Raw genomic sequence first — 19,055 nt, 5'->3', positions numbered from 1 at the left:
CAAAAATAAAGTAAAAATAAAAAATAAAACTGCTACCTCTGGTAAATTACAATAGATGAACCATGAGCCAAATACTTTAAAACTTGATGCATAAAGAAAATGGGCGGGGGGAGGGGGGGGTGCGGGATATGGAGGAAATACTTTAATGTAAGTATAGAATGTTCTCAATTAAATTTCTCTAAGATTATTTTTCAAAGCCAGCTATCATATTCTCATTTTAAAAATTGAATATTGAAAAACCAAGATGGCAGCATAGGTAAACACCTAAACTGCTGCCTCGCACAACAATTTCAAAACTACAACTAAAACACAAAACGTCTATCACCCAGAACCATGGGAAAGCTGTCTGAGTGGAAGTTCTACAACTAGAAGAAAAGAGAAAAGAGCACTGAGATGTGCACAAGCGCTGAAAAGCTGAGGTACGGAAGCACACGAATCGGGCTGGCGAGGGGTGACTAGGAGAGCTGCTTTTCTCAACCTGAAGGGAGACAAGGTCCCAATTACTCTGAACTCCAGTTTCTGGGGAGACGCTGGGGACCCAAACTCCTACGAGGAGAAGCTGTACCGTCTGCCATCAGGTCAGAAAGTGAGGGTGGCTTTCTTGCAGAGGTGCACGCAGCAATCATTGTTTACTGCGCTGTGGCACGGGATGCGGGGACTTGGAAACGCGGAGACCCAGAGATGGCTGACTGGCAGCCATCGCTGTTTGCCACACCCTAGCCTAGTGACTCCCTGAGACCCCACCCTGCACGATCTGCAAACCCACCCAAGTTCCACACAGTGGCTTTAGCATATAAATGGCCTGCCCTATCGCAGCTTAACCTAACAAACTGCAGCTCTGGCCAGACAGCTCCAAAACCTCCAAACCCCAAGCAAAGAGGAGAAAACTGTAATTCTCGCTGTGGCTCCTGCTGGGTGGCCACAGACAGTAGCTGACCTGCACCCCATTGGAGATCCAGAAGCCAGTGTATCTAGTGGTCAGTGTGAGATGACACCAGATTTCAGCTACTCACATCCATAAGTGACACATTCAAGAGGCAGACTCAGTGAGCACCAAAGCCCCACTGAAGCAAGTCCTGCCCCGTAAGCATGTCTACAGCACAGCAGTTCTTCCATTATAGACACAGTGGGTCCTCACAGCCAATTGGCCTGGAGGTCAATTCCTCCCAGTGTACCAACAGCAATCAAGGCTTAACTACACCAAGACTTTGCACTCAGCCCACAAAGGGGTGCACCAAGAGTGTCCACCTCAGGTGATAGGGGAGGCTGAACCACTGGACCCTATAGGTCACCTACCACAGAAAACCACTCCATCAACACAAGAAGCAGCAAAATGTGAGACAAAGAAACATGTCACGAATGAAAGAAATGGAGGAAAGAAAACTACTGGACATAGAGTTCAAAACCACATTTATAAGGTTACTCAAGAATCTTCTAAAAACCACCAAGAAACTTGATGAGACTCCGAGGAGCTTAGTGAGACCTTCAAGGAACTTAATGAGAATGCCAAAAAATGGAAAAGGACCAGTCAGAAATTAAGCATACACTGTCTGAAATAAGGAATATACAGAAAGTCAACTGTAGATCAAAGGATCCCAAGAATCAAACCAAAGATCTGAAATATGAGGAAACAAAAAACACCCAACCAGAAAAACAAAAAGAAAAAAGAATCCAAAAATATGAAGATAGTGTAAGGAGCCTCTGGGACAACTTTAAGCATGCCAACAGACAAGAAAAAGCTAAAGGAGTTCATCACCACCAAACCAGGATTACATGAAATGCTGAAGGGTATTCTTTAAGAAGAGGAAGAAGAAGGAAAAGGTAAAGATAAAAATTATGAACAACAAAATGACAACAAATACATACCTACCAACAAGTGAATCTAAAAATCAAGTGAATAAAAAATCTGATGAAGAATGGACTGAGGAATATAATAGAATCAGGGACATAGAAAGGGAGTGGACTGACAATTCTCGGGGGAAAGGGGGTGTGAGGGGTGCGGGAAGAGATTGGACAAAAATCTTACACCTATGGATGAAGACAGTAGCGGGGGGTAAGGGCATGGGGTGGGGTGGGGAATCAGGTGGAGGGGAGCCTTGGGGAAAAAAAAGAGGAACACCTGTAATAATCTGAACAATAAAGATTTATTTTAAAAAATTGAATACTGGCCCTGACCGGTTTGGCTCAGTGGATAGAGCGTCGGTCTGTGGACTCAAGGGTCCCAGGTTCGATTCCGGTCAAGGGCATGTACCTTGGTTGCGGGCACATCCCCAGTGCGGGGTGTGCAGGAGGCAGCTGATTGATGTTTCTCTCTCGTTGATGTTTCTGGCTCTCTCTCCCTCTCCCTTCCTCTCTGTAAAAAATCAATAAAATATATTAAAAAAAATTGAATGCTGTTAGAAAGCTGGATCTTCTTTAAAAAATTTCTATTTAACGAAAGATTATAGCAAACTTACTATAATATCTTTATTTTATCAAATTATTTTTACTGTTAAATTAAGATAATTTATTTAAAATGTCTTTAGGCTAATGATAAAAATTTGAAGTAAGACTCCTGTTCTCCTTGTAATCCTCTTCCTTCTGCTTGGTGCTATATTTTATGGGGGTTTTTATATAAACAGCCCTGTCCCTTAGATCAAGGATGGGTAAGCTATGGCCCATGGACCAAATCTGGTTTGGTGGCACGTGTGCTAAGAATGTTTTTTCTATTTTTAAAATGGTTGAAAATTTTTAAAGAAATAATATTATCTTGTGATATATAAAAATTATGTGAAACTTAAATTTCAAAGCCATAAATAAAGTTTTATTGGAGCCCAGTCATATTCATTGATTTACATATTAGCCATGACTGCTGTCCTGTGACAAGAGCAGAGCTGAGTTGTTGTGAAACAGCCTGTATGGTCCACAAACCCTACAATATTTATTATCTGGGCCTGTGCAGAAAGTTTGCTGACCTTACCTTAGTACAAGTCAACATTTGTGTGCCTACACAGAATGCCATAGGGCCACTCCAAGAATATTTAAATATAAATATAGAGGATTACAATGCTTCACACAGTTTTGCAGTCTGAAATATTATCGGGCAGATGAGGTATAATATGAATTGTTTTGGCATCACTGGCCTCGTTGCAAGCCCCCATGCATTTACACATCTGTGTCTGCAGCAACAAGGGGTCATTGTTTGGCTCTGCTGTTGCTGTTTATGAATCAGAAGAACAAAAAGGCAACAGAATAAACAAAATGTCATGTTCATACTAATCTTGATTAGGGTAAAATCGTCTGGCTGGCATCGCCTGTGTACAATATCATCAACGGGGCTGCCAGCTGGTGATGGGAGCCTCCCAGCTCCCCTGTCTTGGGTCTTCAAAGCTTGGAACAGCTTATTTGAGGGTTTACATAAAACGCTAGATCAACCCGAAACAGTCAAGATTTAGTCTCTGAGTCTTGGCTATTATTAACTAATTTGTCTTTAAAAATCCTTGAAGTTCTAGGAGATTTCCGAGTGACTGCAGCATCCATTGTAGGGTAGTTACAGAAATCTGCTTAATTAATATCTTAGAGCTAGGTTTCTCAACCTCAGCATTATTGACATTTGGGGCTAGATCGTCCTTTTTGTGAATCCGCGCTCTGTAAGACTGTTTAGCAGCATCCCTTGCCTCTTCCCACTAGATGCCAGTAGCACTTCCCAGTTGAGACAGCCTGAAATGTCTCCAGATACTACCATAGGTTCCTAGGGGGCAAAATCACCCCCAGGTGAGAACCGCTATCTCTGGGTTGAAAATTTGCTTCATTCCATAGTGTAATCAAAGGAGCTCTAAGAACAGAACCAGAATTTTTTTAAAAAAGACTCAGAATTTGCATTCTAAGAACATAAAATAAGAACCTAAAAAGAAAGACATCTGGCCTGGCTGGTGTGGATTGAGCATTGTCCCATGGGCCTTCCCTCCAGATGCTGTTAGGGCTGGATATCTGATCCGAAACTGCCACAGCCCTCTTGTTTCAGGCCTGAGGATAAAGTCAACACATAGAAGAGGACAGACACAAGAGACTTCATTATAGGATGACAGTGAATGTGACCAGAACCTGACTCCTCAGAACTTCTTGCTTCATTTGATAATAAACTGCCTTAAAAATAATTAATAATCCAGCCCAGCTGGCATGGCTTAGTGGTTGAGCATCGACCTAGGAACCAGGAAGTTGCAGTTCTATTCCTGGTCAGGGCACATGCCTGGGTTGGGGCCTCCATCCCCAGTGCAGGAGGCAGCCAATCAATGACTCTCTCTCATCATTGATGTTTCTCTCTCTCCCTCTCCCTTCCTCTCTAAAATCAATAAAAATAATCCGATTTCCATTTTCTGTTACTTGTAACCAAAACATTCCAGGATCTGCTCAATTCTCCCTGTCCTATCCTCTAACCCTGGTTTGCCCACATACAGATTCTATGGCCATTCCTGACTGTTGCTACACTCTGATGATACCTCCATAATCTTACATTTTCTCAGTGGAATAGCATCTTTTTTTTTTTTTTTTCATTTCTAGTACTCTTTTTTTAAACTACTTTTTTTTTTCAGAGAGAGGAAGGGAGAGGGAGAGAGATAGAAACATCAATGAAGAAAGAGAATCATTGGTCAGCTGCCTCCTGGACACCCCCAACTGGGGATCAAGTCCGCAACCCAGGCATGTGCCCTGACTGGGAATCAAACTGTGACCTCCTGGTTCATAGGTCGATGCTCAACCACTGAGCCCCGCCGACCAGGCTCATTTCTAGTACTATAGTATAACTCTACCTATCCACTAGAGCAGACTAAGCTTCTATAGCAAATCAATTCAAAATATACAGTTGCTCAAACTACGTAGAAGTTGAATTCTTATTAAGAGTCTAAAGAAGTTTTCTGATGTAATATATCAGGAAATGGGACTTACTCCATTTTGGGAACCCACCATTCCTAGAACCTGGACATTTCCACTTGCTCAAAGCCTGGAAAGATAAAGCAGCTCAGCAAGAGCAAACACCCATTTCTGAAAAACGAGGGCTCAGGGACAGCACATATAACTTCTCATATTCTGCTGAGAAAAATTAGTCTTTTGTCCACTTGGAACGGTAAAAGAAGCTGCGAATATGGCCTTGCTATGTGCCAAGGAAGAAAGGAAACAGGGATTTTGTGAACAGCCAGTAGTGTCAGCCACAGAAGTCCATGTCAGCTCTCACCTTTCCCAGATAGGATCTCTCTGTCTGTGGGCCTGTGGGAGTAGCATTTAGCTGTCCCAGAATTATAAATGATTTTTCCACCCAGTTAGTATTTTCCCCTAACTAGATTGTAAGTTCTTTGAGAATAAGAACTACTTTTATGGTCTCCTTGCTTGTCCACAGTACCCAGCTTAGAACCTTTATTTTAGAACAACAGATCTCAAACCTGAGGTGCCTCCAAATCACCTGGATTACTTGTGATAGCCTGGGTGGTGAAGCCCTGGCATTTCTGATTCAGTTGGTCTAGAACAGAGCCTAAATGTTTGCATTTCTAACAAGCTCCTAGACGATGTTGGAAACCATTGACTAGACCAAATCTTAATTGATTTTGCAATTAACAAACAATAAGGGACACACTTCTGAATTTTTAGCAGTAGGAGGGAGCCCAGAAGTTAAGCTTATGATACCTTTATAATCTTTACCAACTACTTTCCTTTTTTTTCTTCATATCCCTTTTCTTTGTACTTGTTCTTACTGAGGCAGAGATAACCTTAAGCCCTGGTTATTTTTTATTTAAAGCAGAGATGGATAAATATATATATCCATCTTGTGTAAAAAGGTTTTAAATCCCCAAATTTGTCCTGTGGAAAGGGAGATAAAATACTAACAAATTTATGATTAAAAGAATTCTTTTGGACTACAGTTATTTGTTGCAAGAACTATAAAATTCCCAGTAAGGAAAACAGCATGATTTTTGAAATGTTAGAGAATTTTATGATATTTTTTAAATTCATGTTTTTCAAATATTAACTCATTACAGCTTTATTCCATACTACAATATATTGTCTTTTGAAAACTAACTGTATCACTGGCTGCTTAATTTTAGTCTGACAGAATATATTTTATATTGTAACAAATTAACAGCCTTACTTATAATTTTCTGGAAGACACTGAGCAAAATAATAAAAAATGTATTGGTGACATGAGTTGCTATGTCACAGGAAATTGTGCCCGACCTTGGAGGAAGAGTGGCTATGGTACTTGCAAGATATATGATGTATCTCAACCTGTTTCCTCATTGGTTAAAGGAACAAGATTACCAACTTTGAAGTTGCTAAGGTCCAATTTTAATATTATTATTATTAATTTGTAGTGCTCATTATTGTGAAGAATCTTTCTTCCATTATCTGAGCTCAGAGGAGGCCTAAGTGAAACTTTCTTCTGTCATCATGAATCCAGGTTCATTTGACACCAGCTGCCTCTACCACTCTGCCGAAGTTCAACCTCAACAAGATCAAAGTCATATACCTGAGGTCCACCTGTGGGGAAGGCGGTGCCGTGTGTGCTCTGGCCCCCAAGATCGGCTTCCTGGGTCTGTCTCTAAAAAAGATTTGTGATGACATCACCAAAGCAATTGGTGATTGGAAGTGTCCAAGGATTACAGTGAGACTGACCATTCAGAACAGACAGGCCCAGACTGCAGTGGTACCTTCTGCCTCTGCCCTGATCACCAAAGCCCTCAAAGGACCAGCAAGAGACAGAAAGAAACAGAAAAACATTAAGCATAGTAGAAATGTCACCATATATATATATATATATATATATAAAATTGATTTCAGAGAGGAAGGGAGAGGGAGAGACAGAAATATCAATGAAGAGAGAGAATCATTGATCAGCTGCCTCCCACATGCCCCACAATGAGGATCGAGCCCACAGCCCAGGCATGTGCCCTGATGGGGAATCGAACCCGTGACCTCCTGGTTCATAGGTTGACACTCAACCACTGAGTTACACCAGCTGGGCAAAACCTCAAGTTTTATAACTACACAGCCTCAGTCCACTTAACAAAGTACTGATCAAAGCAGGGCACAATAGAATTAGAAAGATAATTTAGTCATCCAAGACTACAACATTCCTCCCAGAAACGTGATAATATTTAGTTTAGCAAATACTTAGTTAGAAATGGATACATGAGATGATCGGTTATTTATAGCTTTAAACCAGCTCTCTGATGGGTATTATTTATTTGTTAGGTTACATGTGAATAAGATTCCTCTGACTTGTTTCTATTTTCAGGTCAAATATTCAGTGATATTAAATGCATAAGAGAAACAAAAAATCTACTTTTCACATTTAGAACATTGTCCTTGTCTACAGCAGCCGAGTGCTGTTGTCTTTGTAATATATTGACCTCTAGGCCTCAACTGCATGAAGGGTTCTCTGTACAGTGAATGGAATGTATCTGGTCCTGCATTAGAGGTTCTCACACATTCTTGCTTCCTCTTTTTACCCTCATCTTGCTTCAACATGGAGGGCTCCAATTAACTTCAAAGACCGTTCCATGTGTAGAAAAACTCTGATGAAGTGGAACAAAGAAATCTCACTGTACGTTTGAAGTTTGTAGGAATGTTAATGAGAAGAGATCATGATTATCACTATGTAAGAAAAAAAAGTTAGTGTCTCGCTCTAGTCATACATATACTTTTTCATTACTGGTCACAGACAAATTCACCCAAGATGTGCAAGGCCAAATAAACACAGCTCTGTAAGGTATCTTCTAGATTTATTTACAATGAAAAACACCACATGCTTGATAACCATTCTTTTATTAGAAAAATAGTTTGTAACTTCCCCTTTGTTTCACATTTAAAACACATTTGTTTTCCATTTAGAAATAGTTTGTCAAAAGCACTGAACCAGAAATTTAACTATAAGCAAAATGTGATTTCACCTTCATTCAGCACTGTTTGATAAAGTATGTTTCACAGGCAGTTGTACCTATTACTTCCAGAGATAATGCAAAAATGACCCCCTCCCCCAATTTCCCCTCAGGAATGTCTGCCTTCTGTGGAGGGGAATATAGAGTCTTATATCAGATCTGCAAGAGTCTGTGATAAACTGAGAACATTGATATCACCAAACACATCCTTTAAGTAGAAAATAATAGTAAGGAGAACATATATTTGGACACACTTATTTGCCCCATTTTTGCTTTCCTGTTTGGAACTACTATTAGAACGGAACATAGACTAATCATGTTTTTACAACAAAAATGCTGGATAGTGGATGGATAATGACATAGGTAAAGCAGTTTCTCATTTCACAGTGGGTTTTTATCATTGAGTTTGGAGGTGACTCATAGGAGACAAATGAATGTGCCCAATACAAGCCCTGAAGCGAGCCCCTTGGTCCAGTGATGATGTGCACTGGAAAGAATCCAGAATGGGATGAAAGTGGAAGACCTGAGGTCCACTCTTGGGTGGACCACTTCCTGCTCCCTGCTCCTGGGCAGGTTAGTTAACCTCTCTGATTATTACACAGTCTGGTTATCAGAGAAGAGATAATGTAAATGAAAGTGCATTGGAAACAAATTGATTATCATCTTAACCAAGAAACTTTGCCCTTTTAGAGTGATCCATAGCTTTTTCACAGATGTTTAATTTTAGCCTAGAGAATTAAGTCTTATCCCTTAAAGAATTAGAAAGATAAACTAGGGTCTAACCTAAGGGTTTTTTAGCATGATTGTTAACAAAAGTGTTTAATTTGAAATTTTGTGAACTACATAGTTGTTTTTTTTAATGAAATTTGTCCAGATAGAAAGCACACAACTGAAAATTATCTTAACATGATAACAGATTTGGGGACCAAAATGGAACTTAGATGATAAAGAAAAAATAATCCTATCTAATAAAGAGGAAATATGCAAATTGACCATCACACCGTCACAAGATGGCAGCGCCCATAGCCAATCCCCTCAGCCCTGCCAGAGTCCCCCAGTCCTTTCAGCCCTGCCAGGGGTGGGGGCGGGTGGCAGGTGCACGGTGTGGCCAGACCCGCCCTCAGCCCCCCAGCTGCCAGGGCCAGCCCGGGGCACAGGCAAGCCTTGGATGTCAGCTGCCCAGCTGCCTAGGGCTGGCTCGAGGTGCAGGCAAGCCTCGGATGTCGGCTGCCCAGTCACCCAGGGCCGCCCGAGGCTCAGGTAACCAGGGCCAGCTGAGGCTTGCGCTGCCGGCAGTGGCAGCAACAGAGGTGTGATGGGGGTGTCGCCTTCCCCTGATCGCCAGGTAGCCTCCTGCCCCTGAGGGCTCCCAGATGGTGAGAGGGGGCAGGCCGGGCTGAGGGACCGCCCCCTCCAGTGCATGAATTTTCATGCACTGGGCCTCTAGTGAGAAATAAAAAGAAACAAAATAATTATTAAACATCTGCTATATGCAAGGCTCTGGAGTTAAAATGATTCGGGTTCAAATCCTTTCCTGCCATTCCTGTCCCTATAACTTTCCACAAGTCCTTTAAAACTTCTTAGCCTTAGTTTCCTTTTCTGTAACAGATGAAGAACCTTTGTGAGAATTCAATCAGATGTTACCTATAAAAATGCTTAGTACATATATAGTAAATATTCAATAAATAAAATTGCTATTATTATCATCATTATTACTGCCAGGCTGTGTGGTTCTAAACAGTAAGTGCTCAGTGAGTATTGATGGACCATGATGGATAATGTAATAGAACAGGATTTTCATAAAAAAGAAAATTGAATAAAGGTACTAACAAAATGGCAAGCTGAACTATCAGAAAGGAAAGAATTAAAAGGTCAAATTATAGAATGTTGAATAAAAGTTGTAAAAGAAAACATTGGAAAAATTAAACTGAAGGTAGATTGGCTATCAATCAATTTAGACGAAGTATGAACTTTAGAAACATCTGTAGTTAAACCTTTCAAATTTCAAAACTTGAAATTTTATGTTCTATTTATCTTTTATGGAAACGGGCTAAAATTTTCATTATCATTAAGATCTTAAATTTAGAAATTTTATTTTGCAAAATGTCTTGATCTATGATTTCTTGAAAATAAGTTATTAATTTATGTGCCTTAATATAATATTACTATTTATGTATACATAAATAATTATAAAGTAGTTTCATATGCCAAACATCCTATATAATAAAAGGCTAATATGCAAATCGACCTAACAGCAGAACAACCGGTTACTATGATGCACACTGACCATCAAGGGGCAGACTCAGCCAGAAGCAGGCCTAAGCCAGCAGGTGGACATCCCCCAAGGGGTCCTGGACTGCAAGAGGGTGCAGGCTGGGCTGAGGGACCATCCCCCTACCCTCCAGTGCATGAATGTTGTGCACCAGGCCTCTAGTTTATTATAATATCCTGATTTCCTCCAAGTTATATTGTACTTTGATCATTTTACACTGTGTCTTAGAAGTGTTCATGGAACAAGATTTTTGTTTGCTAAAATTTTTGCCCCAAAATACAAAGATTTTTAATGCTTCTCTTTTTGAAAGACCTCTAAGTTTCCAACTTAAGTAAGGATGTTTTTCCAAATTTATAAATTTCAGAAGTGGTCATTTGGTTTCAAGATGATGGAAAGAACAGTGCAGTCTCCCTCCCTCTACAAAACCTAGAAGTGATAGAAAAGATTTCTCAAGTGATTCCATAGTCACATCTTAAACAAAGATTCAATCTTAGAGTACTGGAAAGATTGAGGAAAACACAGGCCAAGGCTCTACCATGGAAAGGCAACATCGGGGGAAATTTGTCCTAAACATGGCAGAAGAGAGAGTGGAAAGAGGCTGAGGAGCAATTAACAAGGGACATTTTGAAAACTACAGTGGTATTGGCCAAGTCCATTGCCCCAAATGCACAACACCCCTCCAGACTGGGACTCTGCAGCAGCAAGTTGCAGAGCAGAGGTCTGATGGCTGGTGGCCAGGAAAGAACAGTTGGCTGTTTCACATAAAAAACCACCTGCCCAAGCTCCTCATTAAGCAGCATGTCTCTCATCAGTCCATCTCTTGCACCAAAAAATAGCAAAGAACTGAAGCCCCAGCAGTTTCTATTTCCTCTTCCCAGACAGGCTGGTGAAGTGGAGGGAGCTATCTAGCCGGAAATTTCAGTGACAAGGTTGAGGAGTCAATAATAAACACATACTTTGGCCCTGGCCAAGTAGTTCAGTTGGCTAAAGCATCGTCCCCATACACCAAGGTTGTGGGTTTGATCCCTGGTCAGGGCACATACAAGCATCAACCAACGAATGCATGAATAAGTGGAACAACAAATTGATATTTCTCTCTCTCTCTCTCTCTCTCTCTCTCTCCCTCTCCCTCTCCCTCTCCCTCTCCCTCTCCCTCTCCCTCTCCTTCTCTAACTCTCTCTTTCTCTCTCCCTTCTTCTCTCTCTCTCTTTCTAAAAGTAAAATAATTAATTAGTTAGTTAGTTAATTAAAAAAAGAATAAACACATATGTTTCACTCATTTTAGGGACAGGGCCAATTTTAATATATATGTAGTTTATCATTTTATGATGAATACTATAAAAGTAAAAGACAAAAACAAAGAAGGGAACTTATACCTCAGTTAATAGAGCATCCAAAATTGGACTTTAAATAAACAGAATTAATATTTTTGGAGAGAAGAGAGGCTATTGTGTTTACCTGAGAAGGAAGAATCAACAGTTATAAAATTTAAACATAACAGACTGATTGAATAGCATCATGGGTGTATCTAAGTAACAAATTTGCCAGTTAGAACACCAAGTTGATGAAGAAAAATAGTAAAGAAGCAATGATAATCAAATGAATTGTTTAAACTTAGTATTGTCTAAATAAGAATTGATAGTACAAAAAGGGAAATTCAATGGGGCTGGAATACAGGAGTAGAAAATAAAGGAAAATACAAGCATTCTAAGAATGTTTAAACAGAGATGTATTGTCTCACAGTTCTGGAGGCTGGAAGTCCATAGTCACAGTGTCTGCAGGGCAGTGCTTCCCCTGAAATCTGCAAGGGAGCATCTTTTCTCACCTGTTTCTAACCTCCAGTGGTTTGCTAATAATCCTTAGGCTTTCTGGACTCTTGCAGAAAAGGTATCAGGTATCTTATAAACCATATAGCTTTGTGTGGCAGGGGAGTGAAGACACAGAGTGGACAGGGAGGCAATGGGATGCGTGGATAGCTCTACACTCCTTGGCACAGATGAAGGATGGTCAGGCGGTCCATCGTTATGAGGTGAGCAGTGGCCCTCAGAAGAGCCGGAGCCACAGACAGTGGCTGTGTGCAGGAGTCTATGTGAGACACAACTCTTTATTTCTTAAAGTAAAATACACAGAGCAGCATTCCTCAAGAGACAGTCTACAGACCTGGAGACTTCAATTTTAAATGCAGTTTCCTAGGCCTGAATTCTAACAGGCTGGATCAGAATATCTGGGGGTGGAAACAAGAAATCTGCACTGTACAGATGGCATGGCTCAGTGGTTGTGCATCAGCCTATGAACCAGAAGGGCAAGATTAGATTCCGGTCAGGGCATGTGCCAGGGTTGCAGGCTCGATAACCAATAAGGAGTGTGCAGGAGGCAGCCAATCAATGATCCTCTCTCATCATTGATGTTTCTATCTCTCTCTCCCCCTTCCCTCATCTCTAAAATCAGTAAAAACATATTTTTTAAAAGAAATCTGCACTTAAAACATATTTTCCTGGCGGAAACCAAGAAGGAGGCATAGGTAAACACCTGAACTGCTGCCTCGCACAACAATATCAAAACTACAACTAAAAGACAAAATGGACACCATCCAGAACCACAGGAAAGCTGGCTGAGTGGAAATTCTACAACTAGAAGGAAAGAGGAAAGCACATTGAGAATTGGAGGAGCTGCAAAAGGCTGAGGTACAGAGACACGCGAGTGCACAAAGAGGACAGGCGGCTGAGTGCACGGGTGGCTGAGTGCATGGCTGGCTTTCTAAAGCGGGAGGGAGACAGAAGCTCCCAACTGCGCTGAACTCCAGCTCCGGGTGAGTTTCCAAGAATCCAGATTCATTCAGGGAGAAACTGGACTGTCAGGAAAAGAGAAAGCACACTGAGACTCAGGGGAGCTGCAGAGGCAGAGGCCCAGAGGCACGCACACGCAGAGAGGACAGGTGGCTGAGTGCACAGGCGGCTGAGTGTGCGGCTGGCTTTCTAAAGTGGGAGGGAGACGGAAGCTCCCAACTGCACTAAACTCCAGTTCCAGTGAGTTTCTGGGAACCCAGACTCATTCAGGGAGAAACTGGACTGTCAGGAAAAGAGAAAGCACACTGAGACTCAGGGGAGCTGCGGAGGCAGAGGTCCCAAGGCACATGCGCGCAGAGAGGACTGACTGCTGAGTGCACAGGCGGCTGAGCACGTGGCTGGCTTTCTAAAGCAGGAGGGAGAGGGAAGCTCCGACTGCACTGAACTCCAGTTCCAGGCGAGTTTCTGGGGACCCAGACTCATTCAGGGAGAACTGGACTGTCTGGCAGCAGGCGAAACTCGAGGGCGGCTTTCTCTCAGAGGTGCTTACAGTGATTACCAAGAGACACTGAGACCCAGGGGCCTCACAGGGCAGGGCTGATGGGAAGCCAAGGCTGTCTGCTCCGCCCTGAGACTGCACCATCCAAAAGCACAGCGGCTTTTGCAATTTTGCAAGTCTTGCCTCATAAGGGTGTCTTCAGCACAGAAGTTCTCCCAGCGTAGACACAGCTGATCCTCACAGCCAACTGGCCTGGAGGTCAATTCCTCCCAGTGATACCAACAACAATCAAGACTTAACTACAACAAGGCTGTGCACACAGTCCACAAAGGGGTGCACAAAAAGTGTCCACCTCAGGTAACTGGAGGAGGCTGAGCCACTGGGCCCTATAGAACATCTACCACACAAAGCTACTCTACCAACTCAGGGAAGCAGCGAAAATGTGGAGACAAAGAAACAGATCACAAATAAAAGAAATGGAGGAAAGCAAATGTTCAAAACCACGGTTATAAGGTTTTTCAAGAATATCCTAGAAAAGGCTGATAAATTTAACAAGACCCTTGAGGATATGAAAAAGGACCAATTAGAAATTAAACATACACTGTCTGAAATAAAAAATATTATACAGAGAACTAACAGCAGACTAGAGGACCGCAAGAATCAAGTCAAAGATTTGAAATACAAAGAAGCAAAAAACACTCAACCGGAAAAGCAAAAAGAAAAAAGAATCCAAAAATTTGAAGATAGTGTAAGGACCCTCTGGGACAACCTCAAGCATACCAACATCAGAATTATGGGGGTGCCAGAAGAAAAGAGAGAGCAAGATACTGAAAACCTTTTTGAAGAAATAATGACAGAAAACTTCCCCCACCTGGTGAAAGAAATAGACTTACAAGTCCAGGAAGCACAGAGAACCCCAAACAAGAGGAATCTAAAGAGGACCACACCAAGACACATCATAATTAAAATGCCAAGAGCAAAAGACAAAGAGAGAATATTAAAAGCAGCAAGAGAAAAACAGTTAGTTACCTACAAGGGAGCACCCATACGACTGTCAGCTGATTTCTCAACAGAAACTATGTAGGCCAGACAGGAGTGGCAAGAAATATTCAAAGTGATGAATAGCAAGAACCTACAACCAAGATTACTCTACCCAGCAAAGCTATCATTCAGAATTGAAGGGCAGATAAAGAGCTTCACAGATAAGAAAAAGCTAAAGGAGTTCATCACCACCAAACCAGTATTATGTGAAATGCTGAAAGGTATTCTTTAAGAAGAGGAAGAAGAAAAAGGTAAAGATAAAAATTATGAACAACAAATACATATCTATCAACAAGTGAATCTAAAAATCAAGTGAATAAAAAATCTGATGAACAGAATAAACTGGTGAATATAATAGAATCAGGGACATAGAAAGGGAGTGGACTGACAATTCTCTGGGGGAAAGGGGTTTGGGGGCTGCAGGAAGAGACTGGACAAAAATCGTACACCTATGGATGAGGACAGTGGGGGGGCGGGTAAGGGCTTGGGGTGGGGTGGGAACCGGGTGGATTGGAGATATGGGGGGGAAAAGAGGAACAACTATAATAATCTGAACAATAAAGATTTATTAAATTAAAAAAATAAAAATAAATTTTAAAAAAAACATATTTTCCTGCAATATAGCAATTCTCCTGCAGTGTAAAGTTTGAGATTTTTATCCTCAAGGTGACCTTGAAAGTGAGCCAGTAGGCTAAGCCTTGGCCATCTCTTCCTCTTCTTCCTCTTATTTCTTCTTCCTCCTCTTCCCCCTTCTCTTCCCTCTTCTCTTCCCCTTTCTCCTTCTCCTCATTATTATTAGGATTATTATTATTACCGTCATTATCTTTCCCAGAAGAATGAGAGGGTGGAGATTTTCTACAACAGGCTTATTTACTTATGAGTCAGAGATTTTAAAAGAACTATGAAAAGTGATGTTGCTTCCCCTCTACACTAATTAGGGAGCAAAAAATGAGAGTATTGCATGCCCCTAGAAAGAGCAGACCATCTCTAGAGTGAGAGATGCCACCTCCCGTGAGCTGCCACCGTGGAGGAATCATTTATTTACAAAGTCACCAGGAAAGTCTCTGCCGATGAAGGAGGTCGCGTCAGTTATGTGAACCCAATAAATGGATCTGTCAGCAGGAAGAGCAGTCATAATTCAGTTTGCGTGTATTTTTATGTGCAGTCATTTTCAAAATTAAGTTCCATGCCCTAAATATATTGTTATGATACATGAATATTTCATAACCTGGAACATTTCCCAAATATTTTGGATGGGTAATACCACTTTTTTACATTATAAAACTCATCTGCACTTCTCCTCTGAGTGACTCAGGTTATAAATTTTAACAATACTCAGGGTAGTTTTACTACATTTTTTCATTTGATGTTTTATACTTTTTTTTTAATGGTTAAAATGTACCCCTGATCTTGACAGGAAAAAATAACAATAAAAATATGAAACGATTGAACTCATGCAGGGAGAAAAAGAATATCTCTTCTAAAAGTGCAGGTGTTTCCTAAGCCAGGTTTGAAATTCTTTATTACGAAGGCATATTTATAAGAATGTGATTCATCCATTGTGTTCAGTTCTCTGAGAGAGAGAGAGAGAGAGAGAGAGAGAGAGAGAGAGAGAGGAACATCAATGATGAGAGAGAATCATTAATCCGCTGTCTCCTGCTTGTCCCACACTGGGGATCGAGGCCACAACCTGGGCACGTGCCCCAACTGGGAATTGAACCTTGACCTCCTGGTTCATAGGTCGATGCTCAACCACTGAGCCACGCCGGCTGGGCTCTTTTTCTCTTTTTACTGGTTTGTGTCTGCTTGGGTTAGTTTTTAGATTCTGAAGTTCAGGAGATCTAAAAGAAAAATTATTTATTTTCATGTGGAGAATGCATTCTTACAAAAGAAAAGAAGAACATATCCCACTGAGATGTGTATATAGGAAAGATAGAGGTTATGGGGCGAGCTCAGACTGAGTCCGCTGACAAGATGATAAACAACTTCAAATGGCATCAGCAAACCAGGTTGCTCCTGGCTGCGGCAGTTTCTTTTTAGCTAGAAAAATACAGTAGTCCCAAACAATATGTCTCAAGAGATCTATGAATGTCACCAGTTTCCTAATTAAAAAGAAAAAAAAATGTGTTCTGGTGTTCATTTCTCATTTACTATCTGTGTTTATGTCTCATTAGGCCACACAGGAAATCTGCTACTTGTTTATATTGCGGAGTCCTGAGAAAGACAAAGAGACAACATTTTTTCTAAAACCATTTCACATTTTTCAGTCCTTATTAGAACTCCCCATATTTATTTTTGTAAAGATTTTTAAAAGGTCTGTTACTTCAAAAGAATTGTCATTTACCCAGTTTGAATTTCTTTTTAAAAATCTAATTGAAGGAACCAAAACCATATTGGAGAGTTTCACTCAATTTTGTAATAATCTTGGAAAATATTTTCATTCTACCCTTTATGTAGCAGAAACAGCAGTAGAATTTCAGCATAACTAAAGTCAAACCACAAACAGATAACTTCCCTGATTAATGAGATATTCATTAAAGCGTCTTTCACTAAGACGTTGCCCTTTTCTTCCTGTAAAGCAGGCTTCTCTTTTGGTCTAATGGTCCTTGAAAAATACCACTTCCTGTTATCTCCCTAGTTTGCTTCTACTTGGCTCAGTCATTTCAGACTATCCACCAAACCTAATAAACAGCCATATATTTAGCAGGTTTATGCATGTTGTTGTGTGTTTATGTTTTTACATATTTTTTCACTTCTTTATTTTTCAATTTGTCCCCTTTAGTGTATTTGATTGTCTGCAAAGACATAAACTTTGTCTTTTCTTGTCCTTAAAAACTTAAGTTTGAAAACTTGTCTATGGTCCTAGCTAGTTTGGCTCAGTGGATAGAGCATCGGCCTGTGGACTGAAAGGTCCCAGGTTCGATTCTAGTCAAGGGTACGTACCTTGATTGCAGAGGTTCCCCAGCCCTGGTTGGGGTGTGTGTAGGAGGCAACCAATGAATGTGTACTCTCACATTGATGTTTCTCTCTGTCTCTCCCTCTCCTTTCCACTCTCCCTAAAAATAATCAATGGGAAAATATCCTCAGCTGAGGACTAACAAAAATAAAAAAGGAAAGAAAGAAAAAGAAAACATGTCTATGAATGGTATTCTCTTTATCTATTCATGATCAACTAAAAAATAAGAAAAAAATGTCCCATATTCCTCAAGTAGCAGAAGTCAAATAAGGAAAAAGACACACACCTTATCACCTTATCACAAGAAATTTTATTGTCACCTTTAATCACTTGACTGCATTCTCTTTTCCATCTTGCTAGGTATATGTTAGGGTAGTCTTCCAAGCAAGAGGTAATAACTATTATAGGCGCATGTCATCATTTAAAGCAAATATAAAATTAACCAACAGAATTACATTAGGAATCCATAAGAATTGTAATTTCACACATACACACACACACACACACACACACACACACACACACACACATACAAGAGCTTATGTAATATAAGTCCTGCTAAAACTTAGCCAGTTTGTTCTCCTCAAGATAGATAATGTGTTAGCAATATAATAGAGGGATTTTGTGCCATGTAAACCAAGAATTCAGAATGCAAACCATGGGACCCACAGGATAGGTTTGTTTTATCTGAGCTTGGAAGAAAAGGACCTATGAAAACAAACCAATTTGCTTCCAATCCAAATTATCAACTGGAGAGATTCTTTAGCAGAATACCAGAAACAGATGTGAATGCCTTTTCTCCATGATGGCAAGCCAGTAAACGATTTCTTGCCATTTTATCCATTTATGATAAAACCTCAAGCTCCCATCCACACCAAGAGAGAGGAAAACCCCAAAAGAAATATAATACCACTTGGCTCAATTTTTTTTTCATCCTCCCTGTAGATGCTGGATGTGTTACCAGGTCTCTCAATTGTGGATTTTACACTGACAATATTTTTAGGCTATTACCTCATTAGGACATAGTCTCTTCCGTCTGCAGAAGGAGCTTGCTTTCTGGGTTTTGGAGAATTGACACATTACGTATCTTTCCACTTTTAAAATAGGCTCGTGTAGTAATCATTTGGTGTACAAAAATAACTGAGCTCTCTTTTGAGAATGATTTATTGTTCTGGAGTCTTTATTTTCCAGGAGAAGCTAAATACGCTCGCTTTTGAACCTTTGGAAGCATGAGTTCAAGTTTGGCCCATTGTAAGCAACAATGTTTGGCCTGTTCTTAAACTATTCTCTGGGTTTCTCTGGGTTTCCACATGATCATACCCCACGCACAACTCAACACCATTAACACAACTGAAAACATCTGCTGGACAAAGATCCCAGATTTGGGAAGAGATGGTAGCCAAATTCTCTTAATACCTCACTATTAGAAAACCAGAACTTACCACGAAAGTTCAAAAGCAAAATTAGGAAACTATTTGAGATTCACATAGATTATGGGAGACTGGCCAAGGGGTTCTAGAATTCTTTACAGAAATCTGGATTTTCTTTTTTCTTTTTCTTTTTTTTTTTTTTTACTCTACTGTTCACTTACATT

This window comes from Plecotus auritus (genome assembly GCF_963455305.1).
Source record: "Plecotus auritus genome assembly, chromosome: 6".
NCBI lineage: Eukaryota > Metazoa > Chordata > Mammalia > Chiroptera > Vespertilionidae > Plecotus > Plecotus auritus.
Note: the sequence above shows the minus strand (reverse complement) of the source record.